This window comes from Myotis nattereri, assembly GCF_964212035.1.
Source record: "Myotis nattereri genome assembly, chromosome: 1".
Classification (NCBI taxonomy): Eukaryota; Metazoa; Chordata; class Mammalia; order Chiroptera; family Vespertilionidae; genus Myotis; species Myotis nattereri.
In genome coordinates, this window is record NC_138075.1 from 61,528,757 (window position 1) to 61,545,208 (window position 16,452).

The 16,452-nt window shown below is 40.2% G+C and overlaps 1 pseudogene across 1 annotated transcript; it reads right to left on the reverse strand.

The window, feature by feature from the left end:
* Positions 1-239: 239 nt before the first annotated feature.
* On the reverse strand, positions 240-2,260 carry LOC308518954 (T-complex protein 1 subunit zeta-like; annotated as a pseudogene). The gene is made up of 3 exons: positions 2,155-2,260; positions 1,132-1,510; positions 240-1,034 (listed from the first exon to the last, which is right to left on the reverse strand). The product of its transcript is annotated as a T-complex protein 1 subunit zeta-like (transcript).
* Positions 2,261-16,452: the final 14,192 nt, after the last annotated feature.

A 16,452-nucleotide genomic window follows, 5' to 3' on the forward strand; every position in this document is an offset into this window, starting at 1 on the left:
GACCTGCTGTATATGTATACACTGAGTGCAATTAAAAAATACTGTAATTATAATTCCAGCCTTTGGAATTTGAATAGGCGCCAATGTTCTTTCCTTTCTTCATATGGGAAAGAAAAATCCCTTTGAAAATCATTTGAAGCTTGGACAAAAATCCCGTAGTTGTATTCTTAGGATCACTTTCATGATTCGGATAATACAAGGGAAGCTTCAAGTTAACCTTTTAGGGAAGACATTCCACCTCACATAATCTCATTGGCCAGGAGTGAAGCTTGTTTCTTTACACAATTGTTATCCCAGATGCCTACATCTGCTGCTACCATTGGCTCATCTGTGTTCAGGCCCACAACCGCACATTACGTGATTCTGAATACTCTGTTTGAACTTTAGTGTTTCCTGAAGATCAAAACCAGAATTCTGAGTAAGAACCTTGGGAATAATTAGCAAATGAACTTCAACAAATCCTTGAATTCCAAGTTGGGCCCTGCCCTTTAAACTGGGCTTATATTTAATCAGGCTTCTGCCACTTCCACTGCACCTGGAAGTACATAGCCATCATCAATAGCATTTTAACAGTCCTCAAGGCATCTCTTATTGCATCTTTGATTTGAGTAAATGCATGCTTATTTGGTCCTTGGACCAAAACTGTGACAGAGCAAGGATTGTTACATTTCTCAGTACAGGTGAACGTCTCTTCTCCCAATGTACTATACTCATACTCAAGTCTGGCTTGTCCAAACAATCAGGATTTAGGTCATCAAAAATTTAGAGCTACACCACCTTGAGCAAGAGTCAACATTTCCATATTTCTCCTTTTAGCTCTGTGCAGAGCTACTCTGCCTTCTTTTGCAAGAGCACCTAAGGAAAATGGGTCAATTCTCTTTTGATTAATAACAGCAATCCTTTATCTGAGTCACCACAGGCTTTCCTTTCCAGTTCTATTATTTTTTTTAACTCTCTCTTCAATGAATTTTCTCTTAGCTATTACTAGTTCTCTCTCTTCAGTGCTCTTGAACAAAAAAGCCAGAATTCACTTCTGGTTTTTTTTTCATATTCTAATGACATTGCATGTGAAGATATATTTTCTCTTTTTTTTCATATCAGGATGCCATGCCTGATGGTTCAAAACAAGACCTTTATTGAGCTTGTATCAATTTTAGATTTATATTTCATCTCCATGATCTCAACCACGAAGAGATCAATAGGTTCATCTTGTTTTTTACTGGCCAATATGGAGTCAACTACAGCCTCTGTTAAGACATCAGCAAGTTTGGCAGGGATGTTCTGGCCACATCTATGAATATTCCCCTGTGCATCTCTTTGACTTGTTCCCAAAACTGAAGTGCCTTTCCCTTTGCAGCTTCAAACCTTTTTGTTATAATTTAGAAATAAAGACCTTCAGAAATGTAAAAATACACCTGTTTCAGCAGTTCTCCAATGATTAGGACATTGGAGGTGGTCCCATCACCAGTGATGTCATCCTGAGCTATTGCTATGTTGGCTGTTAAAGAGGCTGTTTAGTATTAAATTTGCATTTAAATGAAGAAGCACTTGGCTATATTTAATAAGTTTGATTTCTCCAGCACTCAAAAAAGCATCTCTATGATGCTCTTAGGCCCCAATTTGTTCCTCAACACATCCTATAGCCCTCCGGGCCACACTAATGTTGACTTCCAACCTGCTTTGGCTCAGGCCACCTTGGCTTTGGGGTCCAGGGCCTTCATGGCTGCCAAAGCTGAGCCAGCAGAAGAGGAAGAGACCAGGAGCAAAGAATGCTCAAAGCTGGCGCAGCGACAGAAAACTGTATTGACTTCTCCTTAAATAACTGTAGATCTGCTTTTTCACTGGCTGTTATGTGTCCTGATGTCCTCTTACATAGAACATATCCAGCTCCTCATCATTCATCTTCCAAACAGCGTTTTTAAAACTTTCTAATTTCTATTAGTTCTTTCTGTTACCTAGGCTTGTGACAGCACACACATGAGCTGCCTAATTCGGTTCTTTTCCCTCAAGTCTTTCATCAGACAATTATCAGATTATCTTTTCTTAATCAAAGGTTGGATCAAAAACTATATTTAAAAACATAAAATGTCTCCATTATCTATCAAGTTCAAATTTTGTAGCTCAGCATTTAGAGTTTTTTTTTTTAATATTTACCTTCATCCTGTGTTTTTCCTCTTTCTGTTTCCTTCATTTCTTCCTTCCTTTCACCTATTTCTTCAACGTTTGCTCTTAACCAATCATCTCCCAAAATGTGGTCCATGGTTCATCTGAAGAATCAACAAAGATACTTTTTAACATGCAAATTTCTAGGCCTGGCCCCAGAATTTCTAAGGAAAGGACCTGGATATCGCAAAAAACTAAAATAGCATTTACTCTTAAGACTCAGCTCAAACTAACTTCTCTTTTTAAAATATTTAGTGCTTTCCTCCTAGTACTTATCACATTCTAAGTTGGAGGAGGAGAGAGAGGAGGAGATGAGGGTAGAGAATGGCTATAATTTTTGTATCAGGAACTGTTCTAGTCACCTTACATTGGTTATGTCATTACATCTTTGCAATATCATTATTTACGTACGGGAAACTGAGACTTAGAAAGTTTTCTTGACTGGCCCATAGTTACACTTGGCAAGTAGGGAAGCGTCTCCCTACAAAAGCCACAAAGTCAGCACTGAGCTGGGAACTTGCTCAGACTCCATTCTGGTGTCTTCCTGTACGTTATACACTTGTATTACCTCTGTTATTTGAGAAAACTCTTTTTATCCAAGTCCTTGATAAAATGGCTCAGTGGAAAAAAACCAATAGACTTAAAGTCAAACCAATCTCTGCTTGAATTCTGGCCGTGGCGTTTCTTGGCTTCTTCTAGCTGGCCCTAGGGTACCACCATCTGCCTCTGGTTCAGAACGTGGCAGGGTGATAGAAAGAAGAGCTGGAGAAGAGAAGTGCAAGGGGCAAGCACCTGCTATCTTTTAAGGAAGGTACCTGGAAACGGTGCCCTACCCTTCAGCTACATCCTATAACCTAGTCCAGTAACCGACCGAGCTTCAAGGGAAGTTGGAGCTTATTTCTTTACCTAAAAATCAGAGTAGAATGGATTGGGAGAGCTTTTTATGCTATCTAATCATAATGGACATTTCATTCCTTTTCCCTACATTTCCCTTTTTCTGGTTACAATACCTTGTTCTTCCTCTGGCAGCACCCTTTCTATCTCACAATCCATGGCCTTTAGGTGAATCTTATTCTATACTCCAGTGAAGGACAAATGCTCCAGGTGTAGCCAGTCAGAGATGGGGGTGTGATTCAGGCCAAACACACCAAATAAGAGTGAATCCTAAGACTTTGTTGAAGGAACTGGCAAAGAGAAATGCTCTTCCTGCCACAGACTTGAAGCTATGAGGGGGGTATCCTGGAAGGTCTTCAGAGTCTAAAGCAGCCGTGGGCAAACTACGGCCCACGGGGCGGATCTGGCCCATTTGAAATGAATAAAACTAAAAAAAAAAAAAAGACCGTACCCTTTTATGTAATGATGTTTACTTTGAATTTATATTAGTTCACACAAACACTCCATCGATGCTTTTGTTCCGGCCCTCCGGTCCAGTTTAAGAACCCATTGTGGCCCTTGAGTCAAAAAGTTTGTCCACCCCTGGTAAAGCCATTGCAGGGGGAAGCAGAACTGAGAAGGGGGGGGGGGGGAGAGAGAGAGAGAGAGAGAGAGAGAGAGAGAGAGAGAGAGAGAGAGACCCTGATGAAATTACTTGAGGACCTCGATCAAGCAAGCCCTGCTGAAGTGAAGGCTGGTATCTACCAGTGGATGTTTTATTTACATGCAATAAATTTCTCATTTTGCTTGAGCTCTTTGGAGTAGGGTTTTCTGCTCCTCATAGTGTGCTATATTGCCGGGGGCCGGTCCATGCTTGCTGTTTCAAGGGACCTGGCATATATGGCATACTGTTCTTAATATGTTTGCTCACCTTCTTGGCACTATGTGTTTTAACCAAGGTCTCTGAGAAAGGTTGTTTCCCCAGGTAGGGATTTTCCCCTGAAGTTAGGGAGGGAATAAAACCTCTTAACTAAGTGCCAGGTGGGAAATTAATCACTTTAACTACGAACAATCATGCTTAAGCTACATAATCTTTACTCCCTGGAATGGAGATAAGAAACGCCCTAGCCTTTGAAATAGAGATTGATAGGATTGGAATCAACTGGTATAAATACAGATGTAAGAAGACAGAACCTAGGCACAGAACCTACACAGAACGTTCTCTAGAGACAGAAGAACTTCGCTGGAGAGAACATGGCAAAAGATCCTGGACAGAAACTGGCCTCAGAACCTAGAGACAGAACCTAGCGAGAGAACATGGCAAAAGATCCTGGACTGAACCTGACTACAGAAACTGGCAAGAGAACCTGACTAGAACCTGGTGACTGAACCTGGCTGGAGAACCTAGCGAGGGAACATGGCTACAGAACCTGGCTGGAGAACCTGGAGAACCTAGCAAGAGACCATGGACACAGAACCTGGCTGGAGATCCTAACCAGAACTTCGCTGGAGATCCAGACCAGAACTTGGCTGGAGATCCTGGCTAGAGATCCTGGCTAGGCTGCTGATCAACTGAACGCTGTCTCCCTGTCATTCCTTCTTCGCCGACTCCGTCTACGCCTTTGGGAACCCCTGGACCTGCTGGGGTTGGACCCCGGCACTATATAAACAAAGATTCAATAATTAGTCATTAATAAGATATTCATCTTTGAATTTCCCACACCAGCATACTTTGTACATAATGGATGCTTCAGAAGGGAAACCCCATGAAACTAGAATAATTTTATTAAGTTCTTTATTCCAAAGACTTTCTCTGACCATGTTTACTTTTAGAAGTCATAATTATAAAAAAAAATTAGGCCAGATGGCATGGGATGGTTTTTAGAGCTTTTTGCAAGACCTTGAGAAGAAACCAAGAAGGGAAGATCTCCCCAGTTCCAGTCAGGCTTTGCCCATATGTGAAAGCAGAATCATTCCAAATAGTTTCTAACTACAATTTTATTTTCACTGATCATCTGTTGCCTGTCTTCCTGGTGATGGAATGCTGCGAGGGCACCATTTCAGGGTCACCAGATGGTGTCCTCATGAACAGTTCCTATGCAGGCCCCCTGTAAGGGGACAGGGCAGTTAAGCAACAGGCCCTTCAGTACAGAAAAATATGGAATTAATCAAGCATTTGTGACTTATACCCATTTTGCTTCCAAAACAGATTTGAGTAGGCTTTTAATAAAAGGCACATCTACGATAGATTTGTTTGAACCAGGATAAAATAACAAGTACCATACAATAAAGGGTGACTATATCTATTAATTACAAACATTTTTGTTAATAGCTACACTGATGGGAGCTTACCATGGGTGTGGTTAGGTGCACTGTCCTAAGCACTTAACGTCTTATCAGTTCACTTAATTCTCACAAGAGCTCTATGATATAGCTCCTATTATTATTTGCATTTCACGATAAAGAAACTGAGTACAGAGGTTGAGTGATCAGCTCATGGTCATATATCGGTAATAGATATGTACAGCATGGCTGAATCAGGATTTGAACACAGTCTAACTCAGGACAAGGGTTAGTCAGAGATAAGAAGTGTTTTAGAGTTCATCAGCCAGGGTTTGAATCCCTTCTCTTCCTCTTAGTAGCTAATGACCTTGGCAAGTTGCTTAACTTCTTTAATTGTGTCATTCATCTGTAAATGGGGATAATGATACTGACCTCCTGGGTTTGAGGTGAAGACATCTTTTTTTTATTAATTAAATCTTTATTATTCAGATTATTACATTTGTTCCTCTTTTTTTCCCCCCATAACCCCCCTCCACCCAGTTCCCACCGCACCCTCCTTCCTCACTCCCTACCCACTGTCCTCATCCATAGGTGCACGATTTTTGTCCAGTCTCTTCCCACATTCCCCTCACCCCTTTCCCCCCCAAGAATAGCCAGTCCACTCCCTTGCTATGCCCCTGATTCTATTATAATCACCAGTTCATTCTGTTCATCAGATTATTCACTTGATTTTCAGATTCACTTGTTGATAGATGCGTATTTGTTGTTCATAATTTGTATCTTTACCTTTTTCTTCTTCTTCCTCTTCTTAAAGGATACCTTTCAGCATTTCATAGAATAATGGTTTGGTGGTGATGCACTCCTTTAGCTTTTTCTTATCTGTGAAGCTCTTTATCTGACCTTCAATTCTGAATGATAGCTTTGCTGGATAAAGTAATCTTGGTTGTAGGTTCTTGCTATTCATCACTTTGAATATTTCTTGCCACTCCCTTCTGGTCTGCAAAGTTTCTGTTGAGAAATCAGCTGACATTCGTATGGGTACTCCCTTGTAGGTAACTGACTTTCTTTCTCTTGCTGCTTTTAAGATTCTCCCTTTGTCTTTTGCTTTTGGCATTTTAATTATGATGTGTCTTGGTGTGGTCCTCTCTGGATTCCTTTTGTTTGGGGTTCTCTGTGCTTCCTGGACTTGTAAGTCTATTTCTTTCACCAGGTAGGGGAAGTTTTCTGTCATTATTTCTTCAAATAGGTTTTCAATATCTTGCTCTCTCTCTCCTTCTGGCACCCCTATAATTCTGATGTTGGTACGCTTGAAGCTGTCCCAGAGGCTCCTTACACTATCTTCGTATTTTTGGATTCTTTTTTCATTTTGCTTTTCTGGTTGGGTGTTTTTTGCTTCTTCGTATTTCAAATTGTTGACTTGATTCTTGCAATCCTCTAGTCTGCTGTTGGGAGTCTGTATAATATTCTTTATTTCAGTCAGTGTATGCTTAATTTCTAGTTGGTCCTTTATCACAACCTCGAGGGTCTCATTAGATTTCTTGTAGATCTCATTAAGTTTATGGGCGGTTTCTAGAAAATTTTTGAAAAACCTTAAAAGTGTGGTTTTGAACTCTATATCCAGTAGTTTGCTTTCCTCCATTTCTGTCATTTGTGTCCTTTTTCTTTGTCTCTGCATTTTTTATGCTTCCCTGCGTTGATAAAGTGGTTTTCTGTGCTAAATGTCCTCTAGGACCCAGTGGTTCAGCCTCCCCAATTACCTGAGGGGGACACTCTTGGTGCACCCCTTTGTGGGCTTTGTGCACAGTCTTGTTGTAGTTAAGCCTTGATTGTTGTAGGTATCACTGGGAGGAATTGACCTCCAGGCCAGTTGGCTGTGAGAATCAGCTGTGTCTGCAGTGGGAGAACTTCTGTGCTGGAGACACCCCTCTGGGGCAAGACTTGCTTCAATGGGGCTTTGGTGCTCACTGAGCCTGCCCCATGAGTGTGTCCTTTATGGTTCCATGGAGCTGCAAACTGAATGGTACCACTCTGGCCTCTGGGTTTCCTGGCTCCTGGATCTCTAAGGAGGTGCTAATCTAGCCTTTGCCTGAGGTTATCCAGCAAAAGCCTCCCTGCAGGGCTTGGGCAGGGCGGGTCCCAAGGGATCAACAGGGCGGGGCTAGCAGTTATGGCTGCTCTCAGTCCTACCCTCAGAGGCTCTGCTTCTCAATGTCCCAGTAATCGCTGCAAGCCACTCCGAGAGAAAGCTGCCCTCGAGTTCCGACCGATGCCAGACAGTCCCGCTTCTCCCGTATGAGTCTGGGTCCCTAGAGACTCGCCCGGAACTGGAGCTCAGAGCCTGAGACTCCCTCCCGATTAAAAATGACAACCGCGCCCTCAGCCTCCAGCCCGCTCCGCATGCACCTCCGCACCTTAGTATTTTACTTCCTTACTGCGCCTCCTCTTTCCTTCTAGTTGTAGAATTTCCACTCAGCCAGCCTTCCTGTGGTTCTGGATGATGTCTGTTCTGTCTTTTAGTTGTATTTTTGAAGTGGTTGTTTGAGGCAGGAAACTCTGGTGTTTACCTATGTCGCCATCTTGGTTTCCAGGAGGTGAAGACATCTTGTATAAAGATGTGTGCTACAGTGAGTGGCACAAAGTAAATGAGACATAATGCTGTACTCTACATATAACCTTTTGTTATCTTCTTTAAATAATACTCTCAGAGGACCTGAAAACACACCACTCTCAAGAAGACATAAGAACAGCCAAGAGATATATAAAAAGATACATATGAAAAGATACTCACTGGCAATTGGGGAAATGCAAATCAAAACTACAATGAGATACCAACTCACACCTATTGGAGTGGCCATTATCAACAAGACAAGCAATAACAAGTGTTGGAGAAGTTGTGGGGAAAAGGGAACCCTAATTCGCTGCTGGTAGGTATGTAGACTAATACAACCACTATGAAAAGCAGCCTGGTGATTCCTCAAAAAATTAAGTATAGAGCAACCATACCACCCAGAAATCCCTCTCCTGGGTGTATATACCCCCCAAAATTGAAATGTATTTGCAAAACTATATGCACTCTTATGCTCATTGCAGCATTATTCACGGTGGAAGGCATGGAAACAACCAAAGTGTCTTGCAGTAGAGCACTGAATAAAGAAGATGTGGTACAAAATCACAATGGAATACTTACTACTCAGCCATAAGAAGGGATGAAATAGCGCCATTTACAACAACAGGGATGGACCTTGAGAACATTGTGCTAAGTGAAATAAGTCAGTCAGAAAAAGCTAAGAACCATATGATTTCACTCATCTGTGGGATATAAAAGTGAAACTCATGAACACAAACAGCAGCGTGGTGGTTACCAGAGGGAAGGGGGTGGGGGGAAAATCCTAATATAAGGTGACAGATTTGACTTTCGGTGGTAAGCACATGGTTCAATACCCAGAACTTGTAACATAGAAACCCACACCTGAAACCTATATGTTCATGTTGACCAATGTCACCCCAATAAATTTAACAAAAAATAAAAATAAATAATACTCTCATAATGTTCAAACAATCTAATATTATGTAAATGTTAGATTATTAGCTATGAAACCATGAATTTTTTTCTCCTTTCCAATGTCATTTGCAAAAGTTATCATCTATCTCTCACTATTTCATTTTGGTGACATTGCTAAGGTTGTACCCCTATGGGAATGACAAAACTATAAAAATTAAGAGGAACATTCCAGGGGTTCAAACTGGACAAAAGAGAGTAGTTTATAGCATGTGAACTAATAACATGGAGCAGATAGAATGTCAATTTTCCTTCCTGAGTATGCAAATCCTCAATAAAGCTCATCAAATACAGAAGTAGGATTTAGTTGGTATGGCCCAGCTCCCCTGCACTGTCTGCTTTTGAAATGAGCTCCTCTTTGTGTTAAGCAAATAAAGAATAAACTCCCTATCTGCCTGTCCTCAGAACTGTAAGAAAGCAAGAGTGACATTGTCATTCAGGGCTGCTGACACAAAGAAAATATGGGGCACCAAAGCTACTGAGCCAGTGATTATGTGGAAGAATGGCCCTCTTTCAGAAATCACTATGGGATGTCCCCACTGGCCTGAAACTGCAGGTATGTTGTTGTGTTACGGAAAGATACAATGATATATAACAAGCCTCTGCTCAATTACTTGAAAAGCCTTAAATTAGTGGTTCTCAACCTTCCTAATGCCGCGACACTTTAATACAGTTCTTCATGTTGTGGTGACCCCCAATTTCATTGTTACAAATTGAACTCAATTAAAGCATAGTGATTAATCACAAAAACAATATGTAATTATATATGTGTTTTCCGATGGTCTTAGGCGACCCCTGTGAAAGGGTCGTTTGACCCCTAAAGGGCTTGCAACCCACAGGTTGAGAACCGCTGCCTTAAATTCAAGCATTTTGTGTGTGTGTGTGTGTGTGTGTGTGTGTATGTGTGTAAATTAAATTAACAAAATGCAGTGGGAAGAAAAACATCATATACCTTTCAGATTAAATTCTGTTTCTGCAAACCTCAGATGACAGCTGTCCATTCTATGCCATCAGGAGCATTGCTGAAAGGTCAAAAGGTCAAGCATGAGCACATGGGCTCAGGATACAGAGTACCTTTCCCCTTTCTTTCTGGAAACTGGATCTTAATTAGACTTCACTGGCCCCAAGCTTGAATTACTTGTTAATCTAATAGACTGCTTTCTTTTAGGGAATAAAAGAAAAACCAATTTGCAGTGAAACCCTGACTTGATGCTTCTACCAAAGGGAGGAGGCAGAGTCACCAGTATGCAGTTTGAGGCTCATGGGAACGTGCTCAGTTCAAGGTGTTAAATGGATGTTTCATCTCTGCTTCTTCCTATCCTGCTTCTCCTCCATTTTTTTTCTTCTTCTATACTTTTCTGTCTTCATTTCATCTTCATCCTCTACCTCTCTCTCTCCCTGTCTTTCTTTCTTCTCCCTTCCTTTTTTTTAAGAGAGAGGAAGATAGAGAGAGAGCATCAATGTGAGAGGGACAAATCAATCAGTTGCCTCCCATAGGCATCCAGACTAGGGATTGAATCTGCAGCCTGGATATGTGCCCAGACCAGGAATTGAACCCACCACCTTACGGTGTACAGGATGACTCCAACCAACTGAGCACACTGGCCAGGGCCTCCTTCCTTCCTTTTTGTATTCCATTTTTAATCTCTCCCTTTCCTTACTTTTGAAGTTTTCTCTAATTTGTAGTATGCATCTAGAGAAAGCAATTAAGAGGTTGAGGGAGAAACCCAAATGCTATGGTCTGAATGTCTGTGTCCCCCCTAATCAAGTTGCCTAAGGTGATTATATTAGAGGTGGGGCCTTTTGGGGGACAGGAGAGTGGAGCTCTCATGAATGGGATTAATATTCTCTTAGAAGAGGCTCCAGAGAGCTGGCTTGCCCCTCCTTCACCTTGTGAGGATACAACAAATGAGAAGTCTGTGAAGCAGAAGAGAACCCCCCCTCACCCATACTGCACCGTGATCTTCGACTCTAGCCTTCAGAATGGTTGAGAAATAAATTTATGTTGTTAATAAGCTACCCAGTTGGCCAGCTGGCCTGGCTCAATGATTGAGCACCAACCTATGAACCACAAGCTCACGGTTCGATTCCCAGTCAGGTCATATGCCCCAGTTTCGGGCTGGATCCCCAGTGTGAGGCATGCAGGAGGCAGCCAATCAATGATTCTCTCTCATCATTGATGTTTCTAATTCTCTCTTCCTCTTCCTTCTTCTCTGAAATCAATAAAAACATATTTAAAAATAAAATAAGCTACCCAGTCTATGATAGTTTGTTACAGCAGCCCAAATAGACTAAGACACCAAAAATCAACTTGAGATCCAGGTCATGCTAACCGTTTACCAAGTTTATACTAAATACAGCCCTTACTCAAGCTAATTCCATTAGTGAGACACGCCATGGCATGTCCCTCAAGGTTAACATTCATGGTGACAAAATAAAACACAATGAGGTATGATTTTATTATATCCGGTGACACACATGAATGACTAGGAAAAAACCCAAAACGTTCTTTTTTCTTTAAAAGCTTTCCAGTTCTTGGAATTAATACAAATTTATTACAGCTGATGGGTTGGACTCCTAGGTTTTCCAGTGCCTCTAATTCAAAACATCTAAAGTTAAGCGTATTTGTTAGCAGAGGTAGGTTTGACAATGCGCCAAAGGCAGACAAATCATGTCAATACTATGTTTTAGTAAAAGGCTTAAATGCAACTTGTTCTATTGCCATGTGGTCCCAATTCACAAGAAAAAAAAATGCTGTAGAAAGAACACGGTGACTTCACAAACTGGACTCACTCTTAAAATCTACCCAGTTCTCCTGGATTTCACGGCCCCCTGCTTCAGGACTGACAGGATCCTGTTAGTATGCGGTGGACCCGGGACTGCCTATAGCTGAGTGATGCGTTTTTACCTCCAGCACGGAAAGCTACTGCAAAGGCATGCTTAGACATTGCAAGAGTTTGTGGAGGTATTTTGGAAGAAAGCCATTTTAAAAGGGTAGGCAATCTTCCGAGGTTGCACTGGCTTGCCAGAATGCTACTCCATTTCATCTGAAAAATAATATTTTGATCTCAGACCATACCATGTTTCTGGCTAAATGTTTCACTTAACAAGCTTTATGCAAATTACCGTACACAGTCACATACTGTTTGCAGCTGATTCCATTTTTAGCAATGTCAAAGGAAGAAGGAATCTCCGAACAGTGAGAGTATTTGATATGCCTGATATTCTGCCCTCAGCAGGTCAACTCCACACAAGCCTTCCCCACAGGCCAGCATTCCTGAGAGCTCTTCAAACAGCTCCCTCCTGCTTGAAAACCCTCCAGGGTTTGCCAAGTTTCCCCTCCCAGTGCCCGAGCCCCTCCTCCTGCAGGTCTAGGAGGAAATCTAGATGGTTCAGCATTTTGGCTGGCTTTGTTCCCCACGGTCCCCCTTCCATCTGTGATGGAGGCCTGCTAATTTGTTAGTTTCAGCAGTGAAGCTAGAGAAGGGGAAAGCAGAGTGACTACTGTGGCAGCAGTGTGTGTGTGTGTGTGTGTGTGTGTGTGTGTGTGTGTGTGTGTGTGTTTTCCCAGCCACAGGCTGCTTGGAATTATTTTTGCATAAAATCACAAGGTAAGGTGAATTCCAGCTTAGGGAAGAAATAGTGCCTGAGCATCAGCTGTCCTAGTTTATTCGTGAAACCTTTTACAGTGGAACCTTGGTTCTCAAACTTATTTCATTCTGGAAGGCTGTTCAAGAAGTTATTTGTTCAAAAACCAAATCACTTTTTCCCATTAGAAATAATGTAAGTTGAGTTAATCCATTCCAGACTCCCAAATGATTCCCTATTTTAACCTATCTTATATACAGTACATGTCCAATATACCATTTCGTCTATAAATAAATACTTCTTCTCAAATGTATTGAACCATCCCCTCTTAGCCTTAAAGGAATCACTTTCAGCACGCATTCCAGGGGTGTCTTTCAGGTCAGCATGCGGCATCTTTATTTGTTCACATATCACTGCCTCAGAAATGTCAGAGGCTAACTGCTCTTTGTTTATCCAAATCAACAATCATTTTCCTACCTCTTCAATTGCCTGTGATCATTGTTTCTTTCACACTCTTAGCAACATTAGCACTCTTGATGGCCTCTTTATGTCTTAAAATTGTGCTAAACTTGATTTTTCCAGCAACAAAAGCATTCTCTTCTTTGTTGCCTGAGAGCCATCTTTATGTCATGCTGAGGTATCAGCATGAAAGGGTTGTCAGGTCAAAAACTAAAGTTTGGTTGACAACTGAGACATTTTTTTTTCTCTGAACAATTTGGTTGAGAACAGAATTGTTCGAGATGGGAGATGTTTGAGAAATGAGTTTTAACTGTATATGCTAACTGGAAGCTTCACTCTTTTCTTTTTTTCTTTGTAATTTTATTATGAAATGTTACATACATACAAAAGAGTGAATTTGTATGTCAACTGTAATTAAAAAATAAAAATACATGTTTAAAAAGTAAAAACATTGAATATAATAAAATGAATATAAATATGTGAATGAACATATTTACATATTCAATTTTGTGTGTCTATATGTATATGTAACTATATAGCAAAAAGAAAAATAAGGGAACACCCACGTTCATAGCACGCAGCTTAAGAAATAGAAAAATGATGAAGTTCTTCACACTTTTGACACACCTCCAGTTCAATTCTTCCCCCTTCTTTCTAATGTTTATAACTTTCATTTTGTTGTACTTCACTATACATGTCAGCATCCCTGAACAAGCATTGTTATATGTTTTTAGAAACAGCATAAATAGAATGCTTAATTGGGTTGTCTGAAACTTACTGTTTTCACTCTATATGATTTTTATATTCATCTGTGTTAATCTCTCCTATATAATAAAAGGCTAATATGCAAATTGTCCCCTTAGGAGTTCGACCAACTGGGAGTTTGACTGCTTGCTATGACATGCGCTGACCACTAGGAGGCAGCATGGAACGAAAGCAGCTAGTGGAAGGAAAGCCCAGTCGGCCCTGATTGCTGGCCAGGCCTAGGGACCCAACCTGTGTACGACTTTTGTGCACCGGGCTTCTAGTGTTGTATATATTATGAATGTAGCTGAATGCAGTATGAATGAATGTAGTTCACTTTCACCACTGTAGAGCATTTGATGCTATGACTGCACTGCAACTTACTAGCCATTCTACTGTTTTGTAGACATTGAGCTCTTTCTAATTGCGCTTGCTAACATGAGCAGTGCTTCTGTGAACATTCTACCTGCCTCCTGGTGTCCACATGCACAAGTTTCTGTAGGGCACAAAATATATGTGAAAGAGCAGGGTCATGGCTTAAGTACACCACAAGTTTTACTGCCTAACAGCAGAGTGCTTTCCAAAGTGGTTGTACACATGTCCATACAACATATGAAAGATTGAGCTGGCCCATTAGCCTCGCGAACATTTGGTGTTGCCAGACTAGAATGTTTGCCAATCTGAGGTGTATGAAATAGAACATTGTTAGGATTTTAATGTGTGCTGCTCTGAATACTAACAAGCCTGAACACCTTTTCATGTTTATTGCCCACTTTTTTTTTAACTTCCTTTTTTTGAATTTATACCTTTTGGCTCTTTTTCCTTTGGGTTCTTTTCTATCTTTTACTTGTTGATCTATAGTACTTAAAAAATACTATATTCCAGATACTAACACACACTGCTGTTGTTACATGTGATAAACATCTTTTTTACCTTCTTTTGGAATCCCTTTGATAACAGAATTTTTTAATTTTAGTGCAGTCAAAATTATCAATATTTTTGGTTCAAGTTTTTATCTTGTTTAAGGAATTATGTCTAACATCAAAATTAAAGATTCTCTATTTGTCTTCTAAAAAATTTAAAGTTTTTAAACTTAAGTCTTTAAAACATCTGTAACTGGATTTTATACATGGCATGGGAAGGAATGCATAGTCTATGTCCCCTGTCATATACCAGGTTTCCATATATGTGGGGTTCTATATTATATTCTACTCGGGGTTTTATATTATATTCCATCAGTCTATTTGTTACACATGCCAAGATCATGTTCTTAACTATTGAAGCTGAGCAATAAGTCATGATTTTTGTAGTCTCTTTGCCTTGTTATTTTTCCCTGGGAGTATAGTCACCATTCTTAACCTTTTGTGCTTCTACATAAATTTTAGAATCAACTTGTGACTAAGAACCCTACAGAAATTTTTATTAGAATTTTATCTAATCTGTAAATCAATTTGGAGAGAATGGGTGTATTTACAATAGAGTATTTGGATCCTTGAACACGCTTCCTTCATTCCCTTGTCTCTCTTTCCCTCTCTTCTTTTCCTCTCACATCCCCCTCCCCATAGGCAAGCATGCTAATTTGTTGGATGTGAATCTTTTCATTTGTATGTGTTTTTACAGTATATGCTTTTGCCTGTATTTTAATTTCTGTATGGTATCTTTCTTACTTTTTTCTGAGTCTCAGTTCTGTTTTACAGATACATTTAAAGTGCTTATATGCGTATCTAGACAGTTCTTGCTACCTGCTGCATAGAACTCCATCCTCTGAAACTACCTTATTTTACCTATTCACTCCCCCAGTTATGGGTACCCACATTACCTTCAACTCACTCCAACCCTTTATATACACATAAATCATGGTTCCAGGGATGGCCTCATACAGGGGGGTGTCGGTGAATTTCTTTGGGGGTCACTGCACTCAGAGACAGAAATGCTGTGTCACAGAGCATGCTTATGATTAACATGACCCCGTTCTGACAGATTCCTCCCCAGCTGGTGTAGTACATAGTCCCTAATCTTTACCTTCCTGTTGCATTCTCTAACTTTCCAATCTCATGCTTATAAAGCGTTATTAGTGTATTTAATCTGCATTTTCCTTGTAACTAATGCCTTTAGACTCTTGACGTGCAGATTTGCTTTTTAGGTTTCCTTTTTCTGTCATTTAGTTGTGTGTATTGAATGACAATTTCCTATTAAGGTTACTTGTTTCTTGTTGATTTATAATAACATTCTTACATATTCTCAATATTAAACCCTTGTCTGTTTTAGTCACTCCAAGTATCTTCTTTTATAACATAAGTCTATTAGGTTTGTTCATAGTTTCCTTTGCTGAACATAAGTTTTTTATTTTAAATATTTATTTATTTTCCAGTATTACTGAGATATAATTGACAAATAACATTGAGTTAGTTTCAGGTATGAAATATAATAACTCAATATATGCATATATTGCAAAATAATCACAAGTTTAGCTAACACCCATCACCTCACATAATTACAGTTTTTTCTTATGATAAGAACTTTTAAGAGCCACTCTCTTAACAACGTTAAAATATGCAATATAGTATTTTAGCTATAGTCACCATGTTGTACATTTCATCCCCAGAAGTTATTTATCTTATAACTTGACCACCTTCACCTGTTACCCTGCCCCATCCTCTGGCAATTGCCAATCTATTCTCTGTTTCTATGAGTTAAGTTTTCTTAGATACAACATGTATTTGAGAATGTACAGTAGAGTTGACCCTTGAACGACACAGGTTTAAATGATGTGGGTCTACTTA